The sequence below is a fragment of the Apodemus sylvaticus genome, chromosome 5, assembly GCF_947179515.1.
Source record: "Apodemus sylvaticus chromosome 5, mApoSyl1.1, whole genome shotgun sequence".
In the NCBI taxonomy this organism is placed as follows: domain Eukaryota; kingdom Metazoa; phylum Chordata; class Mammalia; order Rodentia; family Muridae; genus Apodemus; species Apodemus sylvaticus.
Window position 1 is genome coordinate 107,434,359 of NC_067476.1, and position 15,585 is coordinate 107,449,943.

The following is a 15,585-nucleotide window of genomic DNA, read 5'->3' on the forward strand; positions in this document are numbered from 1 at the left end:
GTGACTTGTTTCCTCACCAACTAAGTAGCTCCTGTCCTCAGGTTGCTTCTTCACAGGGTAGCCAGTACCCTCTGCCTGCAGTGCAGAAAACAAGAAAGGACTGGCTGGCCAGGAAACAGCCACAGCTTTCTGGGTCAGAAGTTAGCTAGGGGAGGACCCTGACTGCCAAGTAACTTGCAATGATGTCAGAGCCCCCACACAACCAGAAAACACCAGCCAACCAGGAACAAAAGACTTAAAGCAGAAAAACACTGAGCTAGCCTCAGAAGCTGCTCTTTCTGCGCCCCCCCCCCCCCTTCTAGTAACAGGAGGAACAGCGGGAAAAGCTTGCATCTTAAAAAGCTGCCCTTTCTCTCCTAGCTTGCTTTTGGCTACAAGTGTTAACTGGGGGTGTCTTTTTGGAGTTCCTTTTCAAATCCAGGGCAGTGTTCTTCCTAAATGTAAACATATATCTGTGTGCGAGAGAGAAAAAAAAAAAACAGGAAGAATCATAGACAAGAATGTTTCCATGCCCTGTCCCTCTTTCCGCGGTAATTAACCACACTCAAAGGAAAACCAAAAGTTTGGTGGAAATGCTCTCTTCTTCCTCTCCCTTTAAGAGAGGGCATCAGGGTTGATTCCAGCCACTTAGAACCCTTAAGTGATTCATGATTAGATTGGAAACTAATAAACATAGCCCGTTCTTGGAAATGAACTTTGAATTAAGATCCTCTTGTTTGGGAATATATGATTCTTTTATTTCATTTATGACAGTCCGTACATCTTAAATGATGTCGCTTCAAGGACACTTTCATTTCTCCCACAACGTATTAAACGAAACACTTGCCTGTAAAACCGGCTCATTAGCCTGCAAAATTACACTGTACTGAATGGCTTTCATTCAAAGTGGAAATAAGATTTTTAGTAGGCAATTTCTGTATTTTCTAAAGCTACAGCTATGTTTGATTGCCTCTTCCCAGCTGTTTTACTTAGTGGTTATAAAGATAAATGGGGGAGGGGGCTTGTAAAAATGAGCTCAAAAATAAATCCTAGACTAGAAAACTAAGTCAAAACTTCGGGGTACAACTGCGCCCACGGCACCACTGGGCTGCAGCGATTTGTCCTCGGGACGTCTATGGGAGGCTGGGAGAGTAGAGAGGGCGCCTGGAGGAAGGGAGAGGGAGGGAAGGGAGAGGCGGCTTTGCAGGCTACAGAGGCGGCGCCAGCTGGGCGACCCGGCTCCGGGAGGCGCGGGAGGAGCGGCTCCACTAAGGTGGGAGAGCCTGGGCGCGCGGCCGAGCGCGATCAGGGACGCGGCGGCCCCCGGGGTCGAGGCCGTGGCGCGCGTGGAGCTCTGGGCGGCACTGGCCGAGGTGGGAGCTGCAGAGAGGCAGCAGGAGCGGGGATCTAGGGGAGCGCCTCGGAGATGGATCGAATTACACCATTTGCCGAGCAGCGGTTTGTTTTGCTTGCGCTGGGTCCGCCGCCGCCGCCGCCGCCGCCGCAGCCGCCAGGGCTGGAGCGGGGCGAGTTCAGGATAGATCGCAAGGCAAGACCCGAGACCGTGGATTGCTCTTTCTGCACCCTGTCTTGATTGGCTTTTCCGTCTGGTCGTGACAAGCTTTATTTGTCTGTGTTTTAAAGCAGGCTTCCTCATGAGAGGTAAGGACAGTCTCTCCCAAGCTCCGCTGACGCTCTGGGTGCGTGATGGGGGTGGGACCCCGAGCCCCGAGCCCGCAGCGCAGCTGTGTGCGGGCGCGCGTGTTTGCGTGGGCGTAGCGTCGTATCTCCCCGGAGTTCATTGCTCTCCCCAGTCGCACGCTCTCCAGCGGTGCCCGAGGCGCCTGCGGAGGTCTGGCTGACCGGTCCCCAGCTGGCCGGTGGGCGGCCTGGGGGGCGGGGCGGGGCGGCTCGGCCCTCCTCCTAGACGCACCCCTCCTCCGGGGCGCACCCCTAAGGGAAGAAAAGACACCCCGGGCAGCGAGGAAAAGTTTCTTCCTGGCAGGGCCGGCTCGGCGCTGTTCCGCAAGCCGTCTGGGTGAGCCCGCCTTCCTCGCTGCGGAGCTTGGAGCCTCCAGCCCGACCGCAGCGCAGCCCAGGCCGCTCCGCCAGCTTCGGCGGGGAGAAAGCAGGGACAGCCTGGGAGCGCGGAGCCACTAGCTGTCCACGCGGGGACCGTGGGCACCCACCCGCGGGCCTCCCAGCCACTCTCCCCCGCAACTTTGCGTGCTTTGTTCTCTGGCTGAAAAATGCTCCACCGAAGCTCCGTAGAGGAGGTCTTCTCCAGGCGGCAAGGGCTCGGCCGGGAGACGTGTTATGCTCTCAGCTCCCCATCAATTATGGATGGAAACAAATAGGAAAAGTCAATTTTGTATGAGCCGCGTCTTTCTCAGCCAGAGGCGTCTGAGACGTAGCCGGGAGCAGAGGCAGGCAAGCCGAGCCCAACAACCAGGTAGGGAAACTTCCAGATTCTGCTGCAATGACCCTCTGTAGAAATTGAGGCAGTAGCCGCCCTGGAGAAATTTGGAAGCGCTTTCAGCTCTCAGTCGGATGTCTAACTCTTGGGTTCTAAGAACTTGAAGGTGTGGATGCAAACTGAGTTGGAATTTTTTCTCATTATTCAGCTACCAGGACCATTGCTTGCAGAATACTATTTAAATCTAATACTTGTTTGTTTGTTTTTTTTAAATGCCGTGGAGCGCGCTAGGGAGGGGGTGGGGGAAGTATAGCAGTAGGGTATGAGTTAGAGCACTAGGGGAATTGGACTGGTCAGTAGTCAATTCCAGCATCCTCAGAGAGGGACTGCACATCGTTATTATAGTTCTATGCCCCTGCCCCGCGACTTTGTGTACAGTAACTGGACCCCGTGTCAGCCACTAAGGTTTCTTTTCCTTAAATACAATGCTGCTTCTGGTTATGGGAAATGTCGAGGGCTACTTCCTCACAAAACTTCTAGGTACTACAAATTTTAAGTCTGCAGTACCAAAACATAAGTGTTTCCTCAGTCCCTCTGCTTGATATTTGATGCAATAAAGTAGAATCTTTTGTTTATTCCAATGCTGAATTCTCAGGGAAAGAGATAACATTTTTATTCAGTTGCTTTTGTCTCTGCCCCTTGAAAAGGAGAAATACTCCCTTTGGAGAAAAATCTCCAAGGCTTTTCTTCCCTGTATTGTGAAAGCTTAGACTGCTGGGGGTGGGGAGTGTTTTACTGTCTTTTTGATGGCATAAAACAATAGATTCTGGTGCTGTGTTTATTCATGATGTTAAGTATCTCCCTAGGAAATTAACTTCTCTTTAGTAGCAGTTAATGTAGTGAGTGACAGACTCTTTCTCTCAAGCTAACATGTGTTACACACAAGCATCTATCCTGGCTTAGATACCTAAAAATTACAGATAAGCTCTGAGATTGGGCCTATATCACTAGGAACCTAAATAGCTGAAGATAAACTAGAGCTCACTCATAGCTGAGATGAGCTTTTTGGATGGCCAGGGCTTTTGTTGAGGGCTCTAAGATAGGCTCTGAGAAGACAGTTAAATACAAGATCCTAAGATTTCTCTGCTGCCATGCTTAGGAAGAGCAACAATTGCTAGCATTTTTTACTGGAGTCTGCAGAATATTGGTGCCCATCTAAGAATGCCACAAAGGGACCCTTTCTGCGGAGCCTTTCTGTGATACAGGAGAATGTGGCAGGAATACTGTGATGTCTCCATCACCAGGCATCTGGTTAACTTGAGTTTGATTTAGATCTGTGGGCATTCTGCCACCCCTACCCCCTCTTCTGATGCCCTCTAATAGTACCGGCACCATCTGGTCATGCCTCCCTTGGTTTGATGGATTTGAAAGATGGATGTGACGTCAGCCTTAGTCCTTAGAGTGAGGGCAACTTAAAAATCCAGAAGACTTCAGTTTACTGGCTTGCTGCACAGGAAGGCTCTGTTCAGTAACTAATGTGGGTAAGTGGGCCTCTGTATCCTGTCTGGTGGTTTCCGTTCCTTGAAAGGCCATGAACAAGTAGCTTGGATTCAGAACTTTGATTCCAAAAGATCTTCTTGATTGTTGGGGACTTGTCTGAGGGAGCTCTTCCCGCTGTTCCGTCATAATGAACTGTGGTAATTAGCTTAGTGATTGTTCTTGCATGTGAGTCTCACTGACATACAAAGGGTGAAAAATGCATGTGAAATAGCGTCATTTTTCACTCTTCGGATGCATTTCATGCAGGACTGAGAGCCTGGCTAGGTGCCTGGCCGGTGCTAGTGCGACCCCAGGAGACAAACTCCTACCCTCACACGCTGCAGGACAAAGTGTTATCTTTCATCTCAGTTAAGAGTCTGTGAGTTTGCATAGACTAGATTTACTTCCAGAAGAAGCAAGAGGCAGTTGAGGTAGGCTAGCCCATCTGTGATCATTGAGTACCTGTCATTTGCAAGGAGCTATAACCCTGCTGCCAGATATATTTTTGTATATTTACCTTGAGCAACACTGCTGACTAGAAAACCAGATCTGGGGGACTAGAGATATAAATATATGTCTCTTTTTTGTGTGTGCAAATTGCTCTGTGACCAAACTTTAAAGCAAGGCAGTCTGCAAAGAATGTTCCTGATACAGGCCTCTCTGCCCTCAGCATTAATCAATGGGTGTCAGTATAGTTTGTGTACTGGGTCTGTCACAGCAGTAGAATATGGAATTCCCTGAGGCTTATGTGAATGGAGATTTAGCAGCAAAAATCTAGCCAGTCCATCGTCTTAGGACATGGTAGAAGACATGTCCCAATTGGGAGAAAATTGACAACCCCAGTTGGGAGGAAAAGTGATGTGATTTATTCCTGTGCCACATGCAAACAGTAGACTCTGTGACTCCATTAAGCATGCCAGGTCACTTCTCAGTTGAGGTGGCTCAAGCGGGCTCTCTTCCTATCAGACCTTGATAATAGGGGTGACGTAGCTGACCGCTGAGGTGGTTTTCATTTCTCCCCAACAGGAAAGTTGTTATAAGTTCTTTAATAATAATAATAAAAACAATAATAATAATCATAGCAGGTTGCAGCTAAGGGCCTTCAGATCTGTGAGTGGAGAACCCACATGAGTATTAGTGCTTCTCAAACTTTTCTTTTCTATCAGGGCTTTGTTAACTCACCCAGATTAGCATTTTAACAACCCTGAAGTGAACTTCTGCCATCCTCTCCACTTGGACACAGGATGTAGATCATCCATCATACTGTCCTTGCTTACAACAGGCTGCTGGCTCTGTCACCATTTGGAGGTACACAGAATCCATCCAACTGTGAATAGCACAGCTGGCTACAGCAATTTTTTCCTTCCACACCACTGGCAACATTGTCTGGCTGTGGTAACTAAAGCTAACACCCAGAACAGGAAGTCTCCATCATTTTACAACCTGCGCCCCCCCCCCCCATTCAGGGTTGGAAGTCCACCTGCCACAAGGGCTGCTGGCGTGCAAGGTGTCTTTCACTTACAGGGGCACTTGTTCCAGCCTTAAGCGGCATGTGGCCACAGCAGTGTGATACAGTTTAGTCACAGAATCACAGAGTGAGGGAGCTTATTCACACGCCGCTCAGCCCACCCTTCAAGAACTCATTCCGTCCGAAAGGTGAAGAAAGAAATAAGAACAGCATTTGGCCTGTGACCCAGAGCCAGAGACAGAAAAAGACCTGTCCAGCTCTTCAGTGACCCACACATGCCCTGGCTTCATCCCTTTCGTAGACTGCGAGATGGGCCTACACACGGGCTTGTAGTCCACAGTACACACAATTTTGATCACATCTTGCTGTTACCCTGTTCTTTATGTCTGTAATGGTAACTATTGCTTGTTAGAGAAAGAATAAAATGTATTAGGCAGGTGAGTTTTCTTAGGAGACATTGCCAAGCTTTTCAATGGCTTGGTTTAAACTTTTCTAATTGAGAATACTTCTTTGGGGACTTGATGTGCATAAGGAGTGGGGTCATTCAACACTTTGGTGTGAGTGACCTCAGCCACAGAGTAGCAGGGACCAGGAGGGTAGTGGTGATAGAAGAGGAAGATGGAAAAGAGAGGGACCAGAAGCCATAATGCCCAACAATGGACCGAGTCTGCTGATTAAATTCCAGACATCGCCATCTTGATTATGTGTAAGACTCAGATACCTACAAGGAGGTGAACTTCATCATCACTATTTGATATGAGGAAACTGAGTCACCCAGTAGGGAGTTCAAACCTCTGAACATCCCAGCCCACATTACCTCATCGCAGTACCAGATCGCTCTGATGTTTTTGACTCTTCTTAATGAAGTTACATTCAGGGAGAAAGTGTTTATTGAAGACTTACTGATGTGGATGTGCTCCTGAACCGCGTCTTCCTGTTGGCCGGATAGCCGTGACATCTTCAGCGGTCTCAGGGTCTCAGATAGCACCTCTCCCAACGCTCCTCTCCATGTAAGGTTTTCTTCTCTTGGTTGGCAGCATGGAAAGACATACGGCAATGTTCACCCTTGAAAAGGGACTGTCTGGGTGCACTTAGGATTCAGTCCCTGATTGTGTCAGGTGACAATCTATTACATACTTCTGTCCCAGTTCCCAGAGCTGTTCATGGGCCACCGCTCTGGGGTTGAAAATGCATGCCTGAACCCTGACCATAGATTCCAGCATGACACACACTGTTCTTCATATTGCTTCAACAGCTCTTTGACCAGTGATCAGACATGCTGCTGAGACGTTCCTTCTCCCATGCAGGAACTTCGTGTTATTGTGCTTTTCCTTCAGGATTCCTATGGGAGGGAAAAAAACATCTTAAAACCAGATATTCATCGCCATTACACATGATGCAGAAATTTAGGGTTTTCAACTTGTATTTAAGGGGAGGGAAATATAGGTTTCAAGAGTAAGCGTTCAGTGTGTCAGTACATGTATAATAAGACCTCAGGAGGATCTGCAACCACTTAGCTGGTTACTGGAGTCTGCATTAGCAGTAGAGACAATGGTTTGCACTGGCACAGAAGAACTGGAGTGGAGGAAGCACGTCAAGAAAACACTTCTGTTCCTCAGTGGACCATCAGTTCACCAGGAAGCTAGACTCACTACCTTTGTCAGTACCTCACTAGTAACTACAGGAGTGCTTGGAAGATCTCAGACTTCCCTTGGGTAATTGGCAGATGGAAGAAAGATAGTTCTGAAAGCAGTAGACAAAGAGAGACCACAGAAGCATTGATCGGATTGCACTGTTTCTGTTCTTGTCATGGTCGCGCACGTGTCCATTCAGCTTTGATGAAGGCTTTGCTCTGCTTGAGCTTATAGAGGAGCAAGACACAATTCCAGATCGCTAAGCGAACAGCGACAGTAGAATGGGGTGTGTTTTAAGCACCAGAGAAGATACACCCAGTCCCATGGAAGCTGAGAAAAGGGAGGTTATTTCTGGTGAGGGTGGTCAGGGAGGGCCCTATGGACCTATGGAACCACTGACATTTGAGCTGGCCCTTGAACTAGGTAGGCCTTGAACAGGTGGACAGTGAGAGGCGGTGGGGGAGGTGTTGAAAGAACAGGCATTCCAGGCATAGAGAACAGCTTAAGCAAAGGGCCTGGGGTGGGGTGGGCTTGGGGTCAAGGTCAGTTGTCTGCATTTGAGTCCTTACCTCCTGCACAGTTGTATTTCAGGTGCACAGTGGCAGTTGGCTGTGCAACCCACAAAGATGTATTGGGTGTCCCTGAGCTGCTGGCCTTAGAGAGTAAGCCATCAGAATGCACGGGATCAATCCGGGACAACTCAGACTGCACCGTGATGAGTGGCGAAAACCCCACGTCAGCTGCAGGTGGCTCCTACACACAGGAACTCGCCGTGTAGCGAACACAGGGTGAGCCCTCTGCTCACGGAGATATTGAACAGAAGCAGCCTAGGTTGTTGATGGGTCTCCTTTATCTTTTCTTTTTAACATGAAAACACTTTAAACATAGACGCTTCAATTTTTTTTTTAAATGCATGTTCATGTAAGTGTTCTGGAAGGGAAAGAAGATGATGTGGAGACAGGAAATAGAGATGAGAAAACATTGAAGCCATGATAATGAGTCAGACTGGAGGGTAAGGCCCATTTAGATGGCTGCTCCCTAAGGCTGTGGCCTGGTTCAGGTCAGCAGAGGGAGACGCACACCTGATCAGCAAATGTCACAAATGTATGGGTTGGTTTTATCATACAGCAGATACAGTTTCCCCTGGCGGGCAGCCTGTGTAGAGTGGTTTGAGGCCGGGGCAACTTGTTCCTCATAGAGGGAAAGGACTTGGAAAATTATGACCGCATCCTTTAGGAAGTGAACATTTCCTTTGCGGTTCTGAGCTCCCAGCACAAAGGTTCTGATACCAGTGCTGGCTCTCTGTGTCATTTCCTCCCTAGCACTGTGACTCCCCCTTCCCCATTCCAAACTTTCCTCCAAGCTACATAGGAGCATGAATGGTCCCCAGCCATTGTTAACCCAGAGGTTAACTTAAATTAGAATCAACACACAGTTAAGTTTAATGGCAAATGTAATAATTTTCGGGGGAGGAAAGACAGAAGTTCTGTAGTGTAAGTATGCTTATTAGAATACATATCGAAGGAAGAATAAGATGAAAATGGGGGCATTGGGAATGGTCAAGTCAGCTGCTTTTCCAAGCCTGGTACCCACCCCTGGCTCAGTATTCCAAGGTATATACAAGTCTCTCACAAGTTAATGTTTTGCATGATAGCCTTAGTGAAGAATTGCTGCCAATTAAACATCAATCAGAAATTACAAAATAGGTCAGTAGGGAGAAGTCTAACTGAGCAAATCCAATATGGGGAACAAACTTTTTAGGAATATTTCAGTGACTTAAAACAGAAAGCCTGTTAAGTCTAGTCATTGATCTGCCGCCTGCACAGTAGCGTGAAGCTAAAGGCACACAACTCCCCTGTGCCCAGCACAGTTGCCTCTAAACCCAATCTAAAATAAGCTGGCCTGGCTCAGCGGGGCTAATAATAACAGTGTATGCTATGTGTTTGCCCTGCACTGTGGCATCGTGCCTAGCACTTTAAATATGTTGTCCCGTTTTATCCTCTCACTGTCCCGGAGAATGTAAGGCCGAGAGCAAGGGGCTGGCATATGGGAATCCTCACCATGGGCCTGACACACAAGCAAATATGCCAAGTCATTTGATCGGCATTCTTTACAATGGCTCCTATGAATAACATACTCATTGTACAGATGAAGAAACTGAGGCATAGGAGAGTAAGTATGTTCTAAGTTAAACCACTACTCCTTAGTGAAGGGGGGGAAGCTAGGATCTGTGAGAGGGAGTGTAATTCAATAGATAAACTGTGTGATCATGAACAAGTTACTTAACCTCTCTGAGGCTTATAAATGGGAGACTGTTCTAGCAGTACCTGTGTCAGAAGATGGTTGTGAGACATTAATGAATTAATATTTGAAGAGCACTTATAATAGTGCTTGGCATGCAGCAGTGTTTTAAATATACCAGTGTCTGTTAGTAAAAATAAATAGTCTGGCTCCAGAGCCTCTTCCTTCTGCACGTCTTGCGGTGTGTGACTCTGGTACTGCTCTTTGGCTAGTGTGTGGCTCCTGACTTCAGCTCCACAGCACCTCCATACACTGGGTCAGTCAGGCTGGGAAAGGGATTGTTGCAGGCGGCCTGGAGACTGGCCTCAGAGCCTCCATGCTTCTGTTGAAGACCTGCAACCCACATAGATGTCTGCTGTTTGAGAGACATGACGTCAGAACCTGGAGTCCACTGCTGCTGCTGTCAAAGGACAGTTGCGATAATTGGTGTGTGTTCTGTGCTGGTGGCTCCTGTCTTGGTGAGACTTGCCATAAACACTCAGGCACGCCCCTGAGCTAGTCCAAGTTTCCGACCTGTAATCATGGGCATTCCCCCCCCCCCCCCGACTTTTAAATTCATCAGCATTACATAGATTAAAATGCAGATTTCCAGAACCCTAACCCTCCCTCAGGCTTACTAGGTAACTAACACCTTCTGTCTGTTGACCTCTCTTTGAGAAAAGAGCCTCCAGTGTAGCCCAAGTATCCCTGATAACCTCGTGTCTCAGGGCGGGAAGAAGGAGTGGGGGTGGGAATGAGGTGGGGGTGGGGAGGTGGGGGTGCTGATGCAGGTTCCTGTGTCAACACAGTAGTGGGCAGCAAGATGGGTGTGAACAGGCTGCTAGCTGGGCATGGCCTCTCCCTGCCAGCCCAGGGCATCTCAGTTAGCTTATGAAAGAGAAGAGAAAGCAATAAAACACACTGCAAGCTAAAGAGGCTTATTTTTAAAAATTCTAGTTTGTAAAAGATTTCCACCGTGAGGAAAAATCAGGAAAGAAGAAAAAAAAACCGAGCATGGCTTATTTCTGCTGACTGGCCTGTATCATTTCATAAGCAGGGCCCTGGGCCAGTATTCCTATCAACAGCTCTTGATTCAGTGATAAACAGAGATAAGGGTAATCAAACTTCATGCTCCAGGGCATCAGGTGATTGCCTGCTGTGGTCAGGATGGAATTCTTCCGACTAGTCCTTTGCACAATTGACTAGACACATTAGACAGAGGTGTGTGTGTGTGTGTGTGTGTGTGTGTGTGTGTGTGTGTGTGTGTGTGTGTTTTCCATGCTTGGGAGAGTGGGGGCCGAGGCTTGGCTGGAAATTCCCCTGGCTCAGCCCACAGGGAAGGAGTGTGTCTGGAGCGTGTGGTCACTTATTACTACTCTCTATCTATTGATACAGTGCACATGCTGAGGTCGGGAGCACACTGCACTCAGAAGCAGGTGCCTCGATTTCCACCCATGGTCAGCCAATCAGGTTTCCTCATCTGTTGATGCTCTGCTGCCCCATGAAATTATAGTTCGTGTCAGATACAACAATACATGGAAATGAAAGTGCAGTTAAAGTGGAAGGTGCCATTACAACATAATGAAATCACTGCTCATTGTAAACAGCCACCGATACATTTATGCTGGAACAGAGTCGTGGGCATAATGACTGAGCATTGCGTTCTTAATCTGTGTGGAGCACTGAAAGGTTTTATTTACACTCTCAAGGTCCTGCGTTAGTATGTTGGGAAACCTACTTTTTATTCCCGTTTTGTAGGGAATTTCACAGGTTCTTGAGGAAATCCTGAAGGAATGTCATCTTCTCATAGATGACTACAAACCAGTAACCCACAACGATTGGGATTTATAACTTTATAGTGAGAAGGAGCGGAAGTCAGAGGGGTGTCAGTGGCTGGGGTAAACTCTTCTTGCTTTCTGTAATCTCCGTGGTTATGTTCAGTCCTTGCTTGTTACTTCTTCCCCCACGTTTGCAGCTTCTGCATCCCTCACTTCCCGGCCTCCCTCTTCCTCATGTTAAGGACCATCATAACAACGTTGGCCTCAGAGATGACCCATGATTAGTTCCCAGTTTTAAAGTCCTCAGCCAATTGCCTTTTTGCCGTGAAAGGTAGCATATTTTAAGGGTATCAGGAACTCAGGTGTTGACGCTTCTCAAGGGTGGGTTGTTATTCTGCCTAGGATAGCTCAGGACCTTATGAGGACCATGAAATCACAGTCAGAATTTCTGCCCAGTTCTGACTTTGGAGCCTGTATCGCCACCACTCGCCGTAAATCTCCTCAATTTAATTGATGGAGAAAACAATAAAACCGTAGACCTAAGTAGTGAAAAAAGCTACGTTGCTCTTAGAATAATCAATGGGGGAGCTTTTAAATATAGTCACATCAGTTTGTAACAACCCAGACCTGACCTATACTGATCTTGATATCATGCTCTCTACTGAGAATGCTACACAGTGGGTTTTGTTGTTGTTATTTTGTTTTGTTTTCTCAGGATAGGTATTTAGTAAATGAATGGAAAGCAGTCCAAGAATCTACTTGTTTTTCTCTGACAAAGCTGGCTGAATGCTGTTTGGGAACCTGAGCCATTTTGAACCTGTGGGGAAGTGTTTCAAAGCAACTGTCTACTCAGTAGGGGCGGATGGAGAGGCGTGACAGACGCAACTGTCTTGTCACTTGCTGATTTTGGCACAGCCTCTTGGCCAACTTGATGGAGTTTCTCAAGCAAGACTATTGTGCTCCTTCCCTGATGATCATGACTGTCTCTGGTTTGTGAAGCTCGAAGCCGCCAAAGGCCAGTCATTCAATTAGTGTCCTGTGTTCAGCTAGAACTCAAAGAGCAGCAGAAGGTTCTCAAGGCCTCTTCTATCTGATGTGTAAAGTCAGTTCTAATTTTGAAAATCACACTGTATACCTGTCAACAGAAGAGATTTCAGAACAGTGGATTAAGAACGCAGAGCTAGGGGCCTGGAAGCTAGCCGTGCTTGACCATCAGCCTGAGGCTTGAGACAGACCCTGGCCTACAGGCCACTCACTGTTTTCTTCTTAGAACAAAATTTGGGGACAACTAGTACCTCACACCTCCAAGGTTCTAGTAACAGGGTTCTGTAATGCTACAACTATCTCCATATTGTATCTTCCTCCATTGTAAGAGCGGAATACCGTGGTGACTTAAAAATCATGAGCCCCAACTTGAGTGTGATATACTTGTGTGCACACACTGTCCCCAACATGAGTGTGATACACTTGTGTGCACACACTGTCCCCAACATGAGTGTGATACACTTGTGTGTGCACACTGTCCCTAACATGATTGTGATACTCTTGTGTGCACACACTGTCCCCAACATGAGTGTGATACACTTGTGTGCACACACTACCCCCAACTTGAGTGTGATACACATGTGTGCACACAAAGTCAGGCAACAGACAGCCCAACTTTTCAAATGTATTGCCGTCATTTACATTTTACAGCACTCTGCCCTTTCCTTTGGGGATCACTTACACTTCATTGCTGTTAATATGGTTTTTAGACTCAATTTTCAGAAATACATAGATAATATTTTCAGTTAGCAATAACTGTACCTCATTCAGCTCTCGGGAGTTGGTGCATTTCTGCAACACAGCCTCTCCGTAATTTTCACTTGAGTCCCTGAAGAGCCATCCCCTCATCTTAAACATGTTGCACTGAGAGGGCACATGAGCTTCAAAGGACAGAGATGGGCCTGGCTCATGGGCTGTGGCTGGTTTAGCTTGTACTTTAGAAAGCTGTAGGCTGATGTCCAAAGTCAGGGAGAAAAGGAATGTCCTTATTGATTAGCAAAATCTTTTCAAGAAAGACGAAGGTGGTCCTCCAAAACAAATGTCTCATTTTGATTAAATACAATAATCTCCATCATCTATGGGGAATTAATTTCCAGAACCTTTTCCAGTGGGTGCCCAAGCCCTGTATGTACCATGCCTTTCCTCATACAGAAATAAATACCTGTAATAAACTTTAATGTGTATATTAGGTACAGTAATAGATTAATAGCAATAGCTAATAACAAAATGGAAGCATTACAGTAGTACACATTGATAAATGCTGTGCTAATCTGGTATCTTTCAAAATAGTGACTTGTATTTTTGCTTTTCTGCTAAAAGTGGGAACTTAATGGCTCTCAGGCATATAGGTTCACTGACTACATCACTGTGAGACTTTGAAACCATTTCTACATCTGAGAAAGGGTTGCTTTGGACTCAAGCACAGTGGAAACACTGCAGCTGTCCAGCTGATCCATGTGACAGATGCTAAGTGGCTGGTATGGTAGGCAGGTAACTGACACAGTATAGTGTCTCTGCATAGACGGGTGCTTCCCATACCAGCTGGGATGGTGCCCTGCTTTCCTAGTGCTGTGATAAAATACCCTGAAGAAAGCGAGTTAAGAGATAAAAAGGGGTTGGTTCACAATCCCAGCTTACAGAGGAGTCAAGAAAGCAGGAACCCAATGCAGCTAGTTACATTACATCAAGAGTTAAGAGCAGAAAGTAGTGAGTAAATGCATGCGTGCCAGGGCTCAGAGTGTATGCATGCTCACAGTACCTGCCAGGACTCAGCATGCATGCCAGTGCACATAGTCCTGAGCATGCATGCTCAGAATGCATCCCAGTGCTCAGAATGCATGCATCCCCAGCATGCTTTCTCTGCTCTTACACAGCCTGGGGTCTCATTTCCAGGAAATGATGCTTGGGAATTTCCTGCCTCAGCTAACACAATCAAGATAATCTCCCACAATGTGCCCAAAGGCCAACCTAGTGTTCCTTATAGAACTCCCTTCCTAGGCAGGTATACATTGTCATCACAGACAGAGAAAGACTGAATGGAATGGCTGAGATTTCTTCACCTTATTCAAGGGTGCTTAACATAAAACTGATGGGTCATGTGTTTCTGGAATTTTTGGGTCAGTATTTCCAGACCCTACTAGGTCATAGGTGCTTGAAACCACAGAATAACAACACTGTATATAAGAGAGGATTGTAATAGTTCCTTTATAAATAACAAATATATATATATATATATAAACATATATATATATATATACATATATATATATGTTATATAAATGCTAGACTTAATACAAATGTCTCTGGCAGTCTCTGTTCCCTGAATTGTCCAGCTAACAGACAGGACGATGAGCAGCTCCAGACAGGAGGCGTCTGCTGCCCATGTGCAGGCGTGCAGTGGCCACTGCTTAGTTCCTCCCACAGGAACCTGAAGCTTGGTTTCATTTCCCCTCAACTATCGTCACGATTATCATAATTTTGTCAGGCTCAAAATTATGAAAATTAACTACACTACTATAGACACATCCACTACACTGGTTTTTGCCAATCTGGATTCGTAAAGTGACCCGGCACTATCACACATTCACACTCTATTCTCCATCCAGTGTACTTTCTTTATACAGAGCTTTTGAATAAGAGGCCCTGAAGTTAGGATAGGCAGAGCTCGAAATCCTGGCCTGGGTTCAGTGCATTGAGTCTATCAGTAGTCTCCCTGACCCTTGGCTTCCCATCCTATAAAATGGAGAAAGTATCCTTAAAGAGAGGTAGAACCAGAGAGCATTCTGCATCGGAGCCAGCCCGGCCATCGGAACCCCAGCCTGCTTCAGCTTGCTGGGTTCCTACAATGAGAATGTTTTGCCCTGAAAACAGAAATCCCAGTTCAGACGTGTTAAATGCTCAGGACCTCCCTCGGGCTCCCAGGACTCCTAAGATGTGCTTTGAGGCTGATTCCTTCTTTAGCTAAACAAGCTACAAAGGGTTGAACGTTTGCCATGGCCTTTCCTGGGGCGGGCAGCTGTTTTCATGTTCCTGCAAGCATTTGTGTGTCAGGTGAGAATCCAGCAGATGAGGAGGCCAGGTCTTCCCGGAATGCCATAATGAGTGACAGATTTCTGGTTTTCATTGGACAGGATTGTATACCCACCCAAATCTGGAGTCTAAACCGCTTTGGGACAGGGAAGGGGACCGCTGTCCGTGTAACAGGTTGAAGAAGTTGGTATGCCTCTGGCAGCATTCGTAAAAGCAGCATTTGGGGTTGGTTTTGTTTTTTTTTAATTTGATTTTTTTCGAGACAGGGTTTCTCTGTATAGCCCTGGCTGTAGACCAGGCTGGCCTTGAACTCAGAAATCTGCCTGCCTCTGCCTCCCAGAGTGCTGCGATTACAGGCGTGCGCCACCACCTCCTGGCACAGCATTGGGTTTTACAGAGCACTTAGATACCTTGTCA

The 15,585-nt window shown here is 46.9% G+C and overlaps 1 protein-coding gene across 9 annotated transcripts in view; it reads left to right on the forward strand.

Moving 5' to 3' along the window:
- Positions 1-1,216: 1,216 nt before the first annotated feature.
- Positions 1,217-15,585, forward strand: part of Sema6d (semaphorin 6D) — a 56,538-nt gene continuing 42,169 nt past the window's right edge. For 2 of the 9 annotated variants that reach the window (XM_052183449.1, XM_052183454.1), the window contains exon 1: positions 1,892-2,431. The gene's annotated coding sequence lies outside the window, so the exon portion shown is untranslated. Of the gene's footprint in view, positions 1,253-1,305; positions 1,353-1,526; positions 1,642-1,891; positions 2,432-15,585 lie in introns of those variants that run through there. The other 7 variants (XM_052183457.1, XM_052183456.1, XM_052183455.1 and 4 more) reach the window with 5 other exon arrangements.